This window comes from Saimiri boliviensis, chromosome 4, assembly GCF_048565385.1.
Source record: "Saimiri boliviensis isolate mSaiBol1 chromosome 4, mSaiBol1.pri, whole genome shotgun sequence".
Lineage (NCBI taxonomy): Eukaryota > Metazoa > Chordata > Mammalia > Primates > Cebidae > Saimiri > Saimiri boliviensis.
Genome location: NC_133452.1, coordinates 104,896,320 through 104,910,134, shown reverse-complemented (window position 1 = coordinate 104,910,134; position 13,815 = coordinate 104,896,320). Strand labels below are relative to the sequence as shown.

Below are 13,815 nucleotides of genomic sequence, written 5' to 3'. Positions count from 1 at the left end.
CAGCACAGGCTTGGGGAAGAGGGAGATTTATGGCTCGGCGTCTGCCCTTCATGAACCATCGTCCCCCCAGAGCTACAGCAGCCACCGCCTCCCTTGCCCAGCCAGACCGAGGCCCAGTGCTGAGTGGCAGGCAGGTGTGTGTAGCTGGAGGACGGTGCCGTGAATCTCGGACAGTCACGGGATTCCCTGGCTTGGGGACATACAGCAGAGGAAACAGCAGATAGATAACAGCTGGGCTGTTGACCTCGCGTCTTAAGCAAAGTGGAGAATAAGAGGTCGTATTTATCCCATCAAAGCCGCAGGAGCCATGAAATACCTGAGTATGAATAAAAGCAGTGGTAAATCACTCACCACTGTTGCAAATATGGCTGATCTGTCTTCCAGTCCTATCACCCACTGGGTGGCACGGGGTTGGTGTGCACAGAGACGGAGAACAAAAAGAGATGGGGTTCCAGAGACCCAAACGGTGCTCTCTGGAATACGGCAGTTCTGGGAATCATTGCCCTTCTTAGGTTCCTGGGATGTAAGATGTCCCTCACCTCAAAGGTCACCTGCTCAATGAGGTGATGCTTGACCACCCTCTTAAAGATGAGCCATTCCACCTTCACCTCAATTCTTTCTTTTTCTCTTTTACCTGCTTGTTCTTTTTTCCGTAGCATAGTTCACTTTCTAACATACTAAATCAGTTACTAATTATGTTTACATTTGCTCTGTCCCTACAGAGAATGTCAACTCCACAAGGCAGGGAGTCGTATCAGCGGTGGTCACTGCTGTCCCCACAGGTACCTAGAGCAGTGCCTGTCACATAAGCGCCACACACATTTCCTGGATGAGTGAATGAGTGTGGAAATTACCTAAGAAATGGTTTAATTCCAGTGCCTCACTGTGTCAGGGAAAAGCAGAGACCTAGAGAAGGGACTTGCCCCCCATCTCATAGCCTGTTGGGGTCTGCAGTGCTGGGAGAAGACTCTGGGCTGGAGACTCAGGCCAGAGCTCCAGGTCCCGCATGGTCTGAGCAGCTCTCACACCCCTCAGAGGATGTACTTGCCAGTCACACTCTCTTAACTACCTATGGGACTCGGGCGCTGTGCAGCCTCAGGCTAGGCAGGGATGGGGCCTTGCTTGCCTCTTCCCTTGATTTAAAAAACAAAACCATATAAATTTGCTGATAAATAATTTCCTACCCCAAAGGTATCCCCAAAATATGAGTTCCTTGACTGGGGAAGGTCAGAGAATTTTTCTTCCTGCGAATTTGTCAGGGATGGGGTGGGAGTGGGGCAGGGAGCGTTTGTCAGGAGCCCTCACTGGGATGTCCGCTGCTGTACCAGAGCCTTCCATGGATCACTCATGCAGGCTTCATTTCCAGGCTGCAGTGCGGCATGATAACGAGGGCTCACAGCTACTGAGCAGTGTGCCAGGCGCTGCTGTCAGCGCTTCCAGGTATCTGACCATTGAGCCTGCCCAGCAGCCCCATGACCTGGATGGCTTCTGTCTCCTCCCCATGTTACATGCAGATGCGAGGCCCGAGGCAGCTATGCCAGCAAAGAAATCCTCCCGTTCCGGGTGTGTAGGACACATCAATCAACAAAACACCCACCATCCTGGTCCTTATGAGAGGAAAACGGGCAACAGGCATGGCAAATGAGTAAATGGTATGGGTGCTGGGAGGTAGTGACGGCCACACACAACAGAAACCACAGGCAAGATGTGGCAGGGCGCTGGGGGTGGTGTGTAAGTTGTACTGCCGGCTAGGGCATCCAGGGCAGGCCTCACTGAGAAGGTGGGATTGGAGCAGACTTGAAGGGGAGACGAACTGAGGTCTGTGGAAAGGGCCTTCCAGGCAGAGGGAAGGGCCAGGGCAAAGCCTCCACGGCTGGAGTGCTTCTGAGGAGCAGAGTGAGTGCAGGGCAGGGCGGGCAAGCTGGAGCAGAGAGGCAGTGGGTCCAGACCCCACAGGGTCATGTAGCCTCTGTAAGGATGCTGATTCACACGTTCACCCGCCCATGTATGTTCACAGGTACTCACGGCCTCAGGCCAGTCCTCTTCCTCGCTCACAAACCCAGGGCTGCTTCCACGCTGGCCAGCAGATGCACAGTCACACTCATATATGTATCTACACACACACGCTGGCCAGAGGATGCGCAATCACACTCACATATGTATCTATACAAACACACTGGCCAGCGGATGCAAGTCATACTCACATATGTATCTACACACATACGCTGGCCAGAGGATGCGCAGTCACACTCACATATGTATCTATACACACACGCTGGCCAGCAGATGCGCAGTCACACTCACATATGTATCTACACACACACACTGGCCAGCGGATGCAAGTCATACTCACATATGTATCTACACACATGCTGGCCAGAGGATGCACAGTCACAATCACGTATGTATCTACACACACATGCTGGCCAGCAGATGCATGGTCACTCTCACATATGTATCTACACACACACGCTGGCCAGTGGCTACCCTCTCATACAGCCCCCCTACTCCTGCTGTGCTCGGTTGGACTTCGCCCTCCACCACACCTTCATGTGCCCCAGCAGAGCAGGGATGACTCATCAGCCTCACTTCCAACTGCCATCCAGTGTGGCCTCTTGCCAGCTGGACCTGGAGAGGGAGGAGAGAGAGCCAATTCCTGGGGCTTCAGACCCATGCACCCCAATAAACAGTGCTGGAGAGACTCCCAGAAAATTACAGATGAGAGTAGGTCTGTGATTTACTCACACGTGATTTACTTACATGATTACTTCCACATTAAGAAGATGAAGGCCCATATGGCCATCCTCCAGGGACCCTGGTGTGCAATTAGTGGCTCTGTTCTGTGTTCATTGTCCCCACAGGAGCTGGCTGCTCCCAGACTTGGGGCAGGACAGAGGAAGGAGGATAATTACACTGCTGCTTTTAGTAATTCCCAGGCAAAACCAGGGTGGTGTACCTCTAGCCAGGCCAGCTCCACCTTCAAGCTCCCAGCTAATGAATAAGTCCTGTAGGAAGGCTCCTCTGCCCATCTGGCAGAGACTCCAACCCCTAAAACTACCTGTGCCCTCAGATGGCTCATCATCTGCCATCAGGAGAGGTCCTGCTGCGAGGTGGGTGAAATAGACAGTGTTCGTGTTGCCTATAAAAGAGATGATGGAAAGATAAATAGACAGAGGATAGACAATAATAAAGTATGTCAGCATTCACTAGATACATACGTGATTTATTGAGTATATGCTGAATGTCAGTGCTTGGTGTACATTACTTCTAATCTTTATTTAATTCTGCAAATTGGGTTTGCAAACTGCTTTTACCAAAAAGAAGACAAAAGCTATGGAAAGTTAAGTAATGGAGTAAAGATATAGTCAGTAAATTGTGGAGATGGGATTTGAGCCAGAGCCCAGGTCACTTTGATGCTGACTCCTGTGTGCTTTCAGGGTCGGGAACATGCTGCTACCCCTACTCCCACAGCCCCAGTGTCCCATCCCCCTCCTTCTGCCTCCCTCTTGCTCCCATCACCCCTCTTCCAATGATGGTCTTGCAAAATTCTAAAATGTTAAAAGTGAACGTGGAAGCACAGAGAAGGAAAGGTACTTGCTCAAGGCTGAACAAAGTCGTGACGGAGTGGGCATTAGAGCCTCGTCCTCCACCCTGGACATGAGGATGGCTGGTGGGTGAGGACGGCTCTGCTCCCCCATCCTCCCTCCTGCTGACTCCAGGGTCGGGAGTGCGTCAGGGCCTTCCCGTTGGCTGGACAGCGTGACTGCCCCGCTGCCCACCTGAGACCTCCCTCTAAAGGCCAGCACTCTCCCCACCCTTAATTAGTTCCTTGCTGGCCAGCCTGCTTGTTAGAGACAGAGGTATCTGGGGAGGATCAGCAGAAACACAGCCCAGAGAAGTGCTGAGTGGGCTCCTCCTGACCGCTGGGTGGAAAGGGCACCTCTCCTTGGGGTGAGGCGGCAGGCAGGATGATGTGGCAACTCAGCAAATGGGCGCCCAGCGAGTCTCTCACCAGGGTGGGGGGGAGGGGCCTGCCTCCAGGCATGCAGCTTGGAGCAGCCCCCAAGGCAATGTCGGTAAGTTTCTCCATCACTCATTCATGCCAAAGTGCTGGCTGTCCCATTATAAAAAATGGGCACCTCGCATTTGTGAATGCTCCACTACTTACATCTGCGTCCAAGCAGATGCGTGTCTTAGCAGGTTTTCCCAGCGGTCCTATGGGGGGAAGTGGTAGCATTATCATTCTCATTTGACAGATGAGGAGGCTGAGATTCAGGGGAGTGAAATCTCCTTGTTTAAGATTGCTCAGCTAGCAGATGGTGGGGCCAACTTTTCAAAATGATCTTCAAATACCAAATGCAAACATCATCATGGCGACTTTCTATTGCATAAACATTCTCTAAGCCGCATACTCTGTACTGAAAAAATAGCATTGTACTTAATTTTCACAAAGACACCATATGATTGCTGTTATTAACCCATTTTGCAGGTGAGAAAACCGTGAGGGTGAGGCTCAAAGATGGGAAGTGACTCACCTAGCATGGTGCAGTCAGTAAACCTTCTTCACTAGAGCACAGATTCACCCTGGGGGTTGATACAGGTTCCTTCTTCTGATACAGCTTCTGACCTAACAGAGGGAGAGGGTAATAATTGAGGGAAAAGGCGGGGCGCAAATACTCCTCCATGAAATGACTGAGTGCTTCATTTTACCAGATTTGCTTTATTAAGGGCGCAATGGTTTGAATGTTTGCATCCTCTTCAAGATTCTGAGGTTAGCACCTAATCCCCAATGATAGGATGAAGTGGGCCTGTAAGGGGTGATGAGCCATGAGGGCTGTGGCTGCAGAGGGAGCTCTCTGTCTCTTGCCCTCCCACCTGCTGCCATGTGAAGATACAGAAAGAAGGCCCTCGTCAGACTAGATGCTGGCGCCTTAATCTTGGGCTTCCAGCCTCTAGAACTGCGAGAAAATTAATTCTGTTGTTTTTTTAAAAACATACATTAGTCTGTAGTATTCTGTTAAGCACTACAAGTAAACCAAGACAAAGGGTTACTGTTGACTTCACCATTGTCGCTGAAACAAAACCCAGTGTTTGCCATTCCTTCATTTATTGCCAGACACCCCAAGCATTTAACACACTTTACCTTGTTTAGTCCTGCCAGCATTCCTACACAGTAGGTACTAGTGTTCCTGTTGAACTGAGGCACAGGGTATGGAAGCTGCCTAGGGTCACACAGCTAGTCAGCGCCAGAGCGTGGTTAGAACCCAAGCCCAGGGGCTGTCAACCACCATGCTCTATCTTCAGCACCCTCTTCCCAGGCATTTGATACCTGCCAACTTCTGCTCTGGAGTTGCCCTATTCTTCACCCACTGGGGCACATGTAGAATAGCAGACAGATGGGCAGGGGGGTCTTTCTACCCCTCCCCAAAGGTGGTCTCCTTCCCCAGATCTGACAGGGTCACCCAAGCCCACTGACAACAGAACCAAGCAGCCCCTGCCGATGGTGACTGCCACTCGGAGGCTCACCAGCCTCCCTGAAGTGACTCAGCTATTTCCAACAACCTCTCCTCTTCCTGCTCACCTGGTAGAATTGGCTTTGCAATGTTTCATTGCCATTGTTTATTGTAAAAGATACATAACATTTACCATTTTAACCACATTCAAGTGTACAATTTGCTGGCAGTAAATACATCAGACTGTTTTGCAGCCACCATCACCATCCATCTTAGAATGTTTCTATCATCCCAAACTAAAACTCTGGACTCATTAAATAAGAATTCCCCATTCCTCCCTCCCACTAGTGCCCAGCAGCCACTCTGCCATGTTCTGTCTCTATGAATTTGACTACTCTAGGTTTTTTATGTCAGTGGAATCACACAAGGTTCACGCAAGTTGTAGCATGTATCAGAATGGCACACAGACATAAAACGCTTCACAAATGTGCTATCGTCCGTCCGCAGGGACCATGCTAACCTCTGCATGGTTCCAGTTTTAGTAGAGGTGCTGCCAAAGAGAGCATGCGATAGCGTTTTCAAGGAGGCTGGTGCTGGCTTTGCTCTGGGTGATGCCCCTAGGAAATTATGGATCTGCCAACTGGGGCGAATGGTCCGATCAGGTTCATCATCAGTTGGCATTTACTTGGTGTCTGCTGGTTGTTCTAGCATGTCTTGGGCACAGCTGGCGGGGAATCTTCATTTCGCACACGTCTATGTTTACAACAAGGTATAATTGATCTGACACCTTCTGCATTTTTTCTGTAAGTGATAAGTTGTTGTTGGGCTGACTCCTCTCAGCTTCTCCAGGAGATAAATGACAACTAGCATCATTGTAGTCACCATCATTGTGGTACCAAATGGCCCAGGAAAGGAGCAGACATGTTTATTCCTATCTATCTTGCGTGATTTCTCACACTCACCACAGAAGGCTAGTATTACTCTCCCATTTCACACATGAGGAAACAGGTTCAGAGAGAGGAAAGTCATGCTCTAGAGTCACACATCTGGTCGGGGGCAGAACTAGCCTTCAAGGAGAAATTTCTGTCTGAGTCCAAAGCCTATACTCTTTCCTCTAAGACAGGCATCCCCTAACTTTTTACACAGGGGGCCAGTTCACTGTCCCTCAGACCGTTGGAGGGCCGCCACATACTGTGCTCCTCTCACTGACCACCAATGAAAGAGGTGCCCCTTCCTGAAGTGCGGCGGGGGGCCGGATAAATGGCCTCAGGGGGCCGCATGCGGCCTGTGGGCCGTAGTTTGGGGACGCCTGCTCTAAGTTATGCCAACCTAATCCCTGGGGGCCGGAAGCTAAGGACAATTAAACACAGAGAAAACTTCTACCTCAATAGAGACCTGAATGAGGACACACACAGAATGAGGGAGAAAGAGAGAGGCAGGCCCTACATGGGCTCAAGAGCTGGCCTGGGTTAGTTCAGCCTGCAGTGGTGGGGACATTGTTTAAGCAATGTGGCTGAACAGCAGCCCTTGGAGAGCACCGGGTCTCTCCATTGACAGTCTGCTCAGTGTGCCCGCCAATGGGATGTGGCTTCTAGAGAATCCAGTGTACTTTCAGGAGGGGGATGGGGTTCACAAGAAGTATGATGTCTGATTGGAGCAATGTAGGGTCTGACTGCTCAGAACCCCCAAGAGAAGGACCAAAGACAGACTGGCATGTGATCAGATATGATCAGACGGGCCAGCATGCAAGCAAACCAGAAACTGTGCTATGAGGAAATGGTTGGAAGCCATGGAAATGTTAATTCTGGGGAAGTGAAAAGTCAAGGTGGGATGAGACAGTGGCCTCACAATATGGGAAGCATCAACATGTAGAAAAGAAAGAAACAGGCTTGTTCTGGGCAGCTGTGGGGTCGCATTGGACTGGTGGGAGGAAGTCGCAGGCTGGCAGACCATGGCCCCAGTGAGTCACTCAAAGTTGTCCAGAGCTGGGATGAATGCCTGGCGTGTCCCTGGAAGTGTGTGAGCAGAGGGCGCTGACAGCCAGGTAGGCCTGTTAGGGAAGTGCTGATAAGCAAGGTGGCTCTCAGGACCCTTCTCAACCTGGAGTTCCTAGGATCTGTACATGGCGAGGGCAGAGGAGTACTGGGAAAAGCTGCAGACACCTTGCCTGGTGAGTCAGCAAGTTAAGTGCCTGGATCGGGGGAAGGCTGGCCCCAGCCGTCTGCACCAAGACAGACTGCCAGACCTCACACAGCTGGCCTGTGGAGCTGGCTGTGCACCCGACCCACGAGTCGATCTCCAACCTCAGGCCTGGATTCACTTCTCTATCCTCAGTCACAAACACTAGCACAGATTAAACACTCACTAGGGACAAGGCACTGTTCAAATCACAGGGATTGGCTCATTTAATCCTCATAGCAACACTGCAAAGGGGCTCTATCATCGGCCCCCTCTCACAGGGTGGTTACGTAGCTTGCCCACGGTCACGCTGCTGGTCAGTGACAGCACTGGAGCTTGAACCCCAATGGTGCGGTGCCAGTGCCTGGACTTCCACCTCCTGGCTTTATCCCCTGGTTGAAGGAGCCCCATGGAGCAGGGTGACGCTCCCTACCTGACACTGTTGCCCCCACCAAACACTTGGACTGTGACTTTCCCATGTCTTTGCCAGGCAGCTGCGTCCGCCATGCCTCCCAAGTCAGGGAGCAAACACAGGGCCTCTCAATGGGTGATCTTCACCTCTTACCAGCTAAGGCCTAACCCTGGGAGATGAGCAGAGAGGCAGCCTGCTGGGGCTCAGCTCCCTTGGGCTCAGCTCCCTTGGGCTCAGCTCCCTGTTCTCTCTGCCATTGCTCAGCCAGGCCTTTACTAATGCTTCTTCCACATGTCTTCTGAACAAGAGTCTTATGAGGGACTGGGGAGGGGACCCATCCTGCTGCAAATGTTGAAGCCAAGATGCCTCCCTACCAGCCCAACCAGCTTCAGGCACTGCCCGAGACTCCCACTTTCTAGCTTGTATGAGGTTTGCCAGCCAAAAATCCCTGAGGCCCGGATTTCCACCATCAGAGAGGCATTTCCCTGGGGCTAAGTGGGTTAAGCATGGCCCACTCCTTTATGTAACAGACCCTCATGTGGGGCTTACTCTGCCAGGCACTGACCTAGGAACTTTATGAATCCTGACTCCTTGAATCTTCATAACAACCCTGCAAAGCAGAGATTATGAATGCCCCATTTTACAGAAAGGGGATATTTCTAGGAAAAAAACACAAAGAGTTTCAGAAACTTGCCCAGGATAAGGCATTACAGCTGGTGTGTGCAAAACCAGGATGGGAACCCCCAGTCTGGCTCCAGAGCATGTGTGCGTAACCATTGTACCCTGCTGCCTCTTCAGCATCTCTTGCAAATGGTAGGTATTCCGATGACATCTATCATTGTTATTGGATCTATGAGGGATTTTTCTTAATAGAAATGCATCACAAGTGTAATGAGTAGCTTGAACATGGGAAGCAGAAAAGCAGGAACCAGCATACTGAAACAGAGGACCAGAGGGGGCCCAAAGACACAGGCTGGCTCTATTTGAGGACTCCGGGGAAGGGGAGGCAGCTCTGCCAGTGGGGCCAAGCCTTGGGAAGGGGATGGGGCACAGGCTGAGTATGGGAGGCAGAGAGAACACCCCAGAGGGCAGATGAGCTTGAGCCAGGCCTGAGAGAATACCAGGGAGAGCATGCTGAACCCAGAGATCCTAGGAACCATGGAGAACTGGAAGAGTCAAGGAAGAGGGATGAAGCTGTCCCGAGCCTCAGAGAGAGTGGAGAGCTGTGCAGAGATCTAGATCAAAGCCTCTAAGACCAATTCATCGCTTAGTATGAGCTTTCCCAGAGCTGGACAGCATCCGCTGGACTGGCCCACCCGTTGGGTGCATCAGGGCTCACATAGAAGATGATCGTGTTCACACCACTTGCTGGGTGCATGGATGAGTCTCCATAGCATGTTCTTAGAACAGTATGGCTGGGCGCGGTGGCTCATGCCTGTAATCCCAGCACTTTGGGAGGCCGAGGCAGGTGGATCACGAGGACAAGAGATCGAGACCATCCTGATCAACATGGTGAAACCCTGTCTCTACTAAAAATACAAAAAATTCGCTGAGCATGGTGGTGCGTGACTGTAATCCCAGCTACTCAGGAGGCTGAGGCAGGAGAATTGCCTGAACCAAGGAGGCGGAGGTTGCGATGAGCCGAGATCGCGCCATTGCACTCCAGCCTGGGTAACGAGTGAAACTCCGTCTCAAAAAAAAAAAAAAAAAAGAACAGTACCATCCAATAGTGCTGTCTGTGATGATGGAAATGTTGCACAGTGGCACTGCTCAATCCAGCAGCCACTATCCACATGTAGCTGAGCACTTGAAATCTGGCTGGTATGACTCAGAAACTCAATTTTTAATTCTAGTCAGTTATTATTAATTTGAAGTTAAATTTAAATGATCACATGCAACTACTATACTGGGCAGTGCAGTATGGAACACTCATTTCATTTATAAGTTCAACCAATGTTTTCAAGGGCCTACTCTATGCCAAGTATCATTCTAGGTGCTGGGAAAATATTAGTGAACAAAACAGGCAAAAACAAACAAACTCTGATCTCAGGGAGCTGATGTTCTACTAGACAGAGAGAAAGAAAGACAATTAACAGTAATCATAATAGATCAAAATATTGTCTGTTGGGCAATAAAGGTGCAATGGGGAAAACTGGAGTGGAGTAACAGGCTTGGGGAAGCCAGTGTTGAAAAGGGTGATGAGGGATGGCCTTGCTGAGAATGAGATATTGGAACAGGGACCTGAAGGAGGCAAAGCTGCTGGCATTTAAATATCCAGAGGAAGAACATCCAGGCAGAGCGAACAGCCATGGCAACAGTCCTGAGGCAGGCGCCCATTTGGTAGATTTGAGAGGCAGCAAGGAGCCCAGGTTGTAGAGTAAGAGTGGGGAATAGAAGGAGAGAAAAACCAAGAGGCGAGGGGCAGATTGCATGGGGCCTGTGAGCCACATGAGGACTTTGACTACATGAGGTGGGCTTCACTGGGGGCAGCAGCAGGATTAAGCAGAGTAAGACAGGATCTGACCTGGGTTTTAACCCTCTTCGCTGACCGCTTGCAGAGAAGAGACTGGGGGATGGCAGCAGGGGACACTTAGAGGCCAACTCAACAGGGGCTGACGCCAACCCTGCCTACTGTCCCAGGGGCTGTGGAAGTGGATGTCTGGGTACACCTGAGGACTGCAGCAATGGTTGGGGTGCTCTGCCTCAGAGCCTCAAGCATATTGAAAGGAATGTGGCTTCTTCACCTGCTGAGAGGCTAAAGTAACCGCCAGTAAGGCAGGGGTACCTCGGGACATTTGTGGAAGCTCCATATTCTCAGGAGCCACAAGGGCAGAAGAGCAGGGACAGAGCCTGGTCCTCAACCCCAGGCCTCTGGTCCCTCGCCCCAGCTGGAAGATCAGAGGTTTCTGATCCTTAGAGCCCTCAATGAGTCACACCAACGCCGTGATTGTCCCACTCTAAAGAGCAGACATGTGCCTTCCCCCATTACCACTCAGGGCCTGGTGCTTAGGGAAGGCCAGCATTTGGTACTAGTCACCAGTAGGGTCTACAACTTGTACTGTTAATTCTGGTAATTCTAACTACTCTGATTGCTAGGCCAGAAACGGCAAATATAAGACACAGGCTTCAGAGGACTCTGTCCCACTGAGTTTAAACACAGCCTCAGAATCCTTAACACGAGCATCCAGTAGCCAATGCTCAGAGTTGGAACACAACAGTGAACGTATTTGCAAGAGCCTGGCTCCTGGCTACTACCTTGGTGACTTCGTCTCCTACTGCTCTCCCTTTCCGTGTCTCTGTTCCAGCCTCACCATCCTCCTCACTGTTTCTACCTCAAGGCCCCTGCACTGGCTGCTCCTTCCTGCCTGGAAACTCTGCCCATGGATATCCACGTGGTTCCCTCACTTCCCTCAGACCTCCCGGTAGTCTGTGTCCTGAAGTAGCCAGACCGCCCTCCTCATTCACTGGAGTCCCATCTCCGGCCCTAATGAGCTATGTGAGCTCAGGGCAGTTCAGACAACCACTGGCTCTAAAATGGTCAGCACAATTATTAGATGCGCTTCCCAAGGTGGTCATGAACGTGAATTGCGGAAATGTGAAAGTGCTGGGTTCAGTCTGGCTGAGCACCAGCCTCCTCTGCGAGACCTTAGTCAAGTCACTTAATGTCTCAGAGCCTCGATTTTCTCATCCACAATGATGTTAATGCTAGTACCGCCTTCATAGGATTATTACCAAGATGAAATTAACTAATACATGGAAAATACTCAGAACAATGTTGGACATATAGTAAGCGCTTAAGTGCTCAATAAATGTTAGCTATCATTGTAAAGTAACGCATGTTATTTTTTCTTTTTAAATTGCTGGCAAACAGTTGGCCCAGCTCCAAGACTTGCCTCCTTCTAAATCCTGATTCTGCTCAGTTCAATTCGGTGTAATACAGCATAGGGAAGATCATGCTCTGTGGCCTGGCAGACCTGGCTTACAACACTGGCTTAGCAACGTTCCAGCTGTGTAAACTTGAGCAGGGGTTCTATCTGCCTGAGCCTTAGTTTCTTCATCTGTGACATGGGGATAACTATTCCCACTTCACAGAGTCAGTGTGCAGAATTGGACTCTGCCTGTCAAGTTCCTGGCACATAGTAAGTACTCAATAAATTGTAAGCAGGATGGAACCATATTCATCTCCTCTACTCCCTTGCAGCTCATGCATGAAAGCAAACAGGCCCCTTTGGGGCTTGCAGGAAGAGTGAGAGGCTGGGAGTAAGGGCTGCTTGGCTTGGTTTAATGAGGCCGTGTCATGTAGTCTGAGATCTCAAGGCTCGCTAGAGAGGGTGGCAAGCCAGTAGTTCTGTGAAGGGCCAGTAATGAGAATGGAGAGCCAGTGGGCTGGAGTCAGGGAAGCTTGATGTGGCCTTTCCAAATTAGTGCTGAGGCTCAGCAGGCAGCCGTGGTGTGTCACTGATGGAGTGGGGAGAGGACAGAGCACCCAGAAAGGCGTGGTGCTGGGGGAGCAGAGGGGAGGCTGGAGGAATTATGCAGATACAAGAGGTGGTATTTGTTGACAACTCCAGGAAGGCAAGGATTTCTTGTATAGACATCAGAACCAATGTCTTCCTCTTACATGAACACACACACATTCATCCTCTCACATACATACCTATGCATAGCAAACTCCTCAGGCTCATTTCACCTGTAGGTGTCTGTTACTTCAGGAAAGCAACTGCTGCTGCAAATAATTGCCCAAATGTAAAGGCTCAAGCAGAGTCAAATTCACCATCCTACCAGTCCAGAGCAGTGTGCCAGGTTATCAGGAGACCTTCCTCCTGGGAGACTCAGACACCCAGTGTGTACCTCCACGAGGCCTTGTCATCCTGCCCAAGGGTCCAGCTGGCAGAAAGGGGAGTGTGGGGAAGGCATCCTGACCTACTGAAGGCCTGACCCAGAGATGGTGCAGATGACTTCCTTCACATCCCTTTAGCTGCAAGAGAGGCTGGAGAGTGTAGCCTAGACAGGAAGCCACAAGAAGCGGGGAGTGGGGATCGGTAGTCAGCCCGTAAGCTCTTCCTGGAGGCCCAAGGCCCTGATGGAAACTCTTAGAATCCCTCCCATTCCTTTCCCATTCCTATTCCTGACGCCTAAACACCTTTTCTGGGTGGGAAACTCTGTTCCATTAGGAAAGAGGAGGCTCAGCCTGCAGGGAGGGGTCACACAGGGAGTTACGTCAGAAGTTTCAGAAGATGTGGGAGCCTCTAGGGAAGGTGGGATTAGGAGGTTGGTTGAATGAGGGGCAGAATAATGACTAACATTGCATAGGACCAGGACCCCTTATTGCCACATACATGTAAACACCTACACTCTGACACACACTCACAAATACCCACACATTCAGCTGATGAATGATACCTCTTAGACACACGTCTTTTCACACACAAGCATACACACACACTCATATGCCCCAAGCACATATGAATATGCACATCCATAAAAGGTTTTCAGGAATCCTTGCAGTAAGTTTCAAGGATATAGAAAAATACCTCTCTAGGCTAGATGCGGTGGCTCACACCTGTAATTCTAGCACTTTAGGAGGCTGAGGAGAGAGAATCACCTGAGGTCAGGAATTTGAGACCAGGCTGGCGGACATGGTGAAACCCCATTTCTACCAAAAATACAAAACCTAGCCAGGTATGGTGGTTCATGCCTGTAATCTCAGCTACTTAGGAGGGTGAGGAAGGACAATTGCTTGAGCCTGGGAGGCAGAAGTTACAGTGAGCC

General features: G+C 50.5%; 1 protein-coding gene and 1 non-coding gene across 2 annotated transcripts in view; one reads left to right on the top strand and one right to left on the bottom strand.

The window, feature by feature from the left end:
- Positions 1-13,815, top strand: part of LRFN2 (leucine rich repeat and fibronectin type III domain containing 2) — a 208,539-nt gene that overhangs the window by 174,027 nt on the left and 20,697 nt on the right. The window lies entirely within an intron of this gene.
- Positions 5,917-6,019, bottom strand: LOC120363456 (U6 spliceosomal RNA). Its single transcript, XR_005579002.1, has one exon. It is a non-coding gene; the product is annotated as a U6 spliceosomal RNA (small nuclear RNA).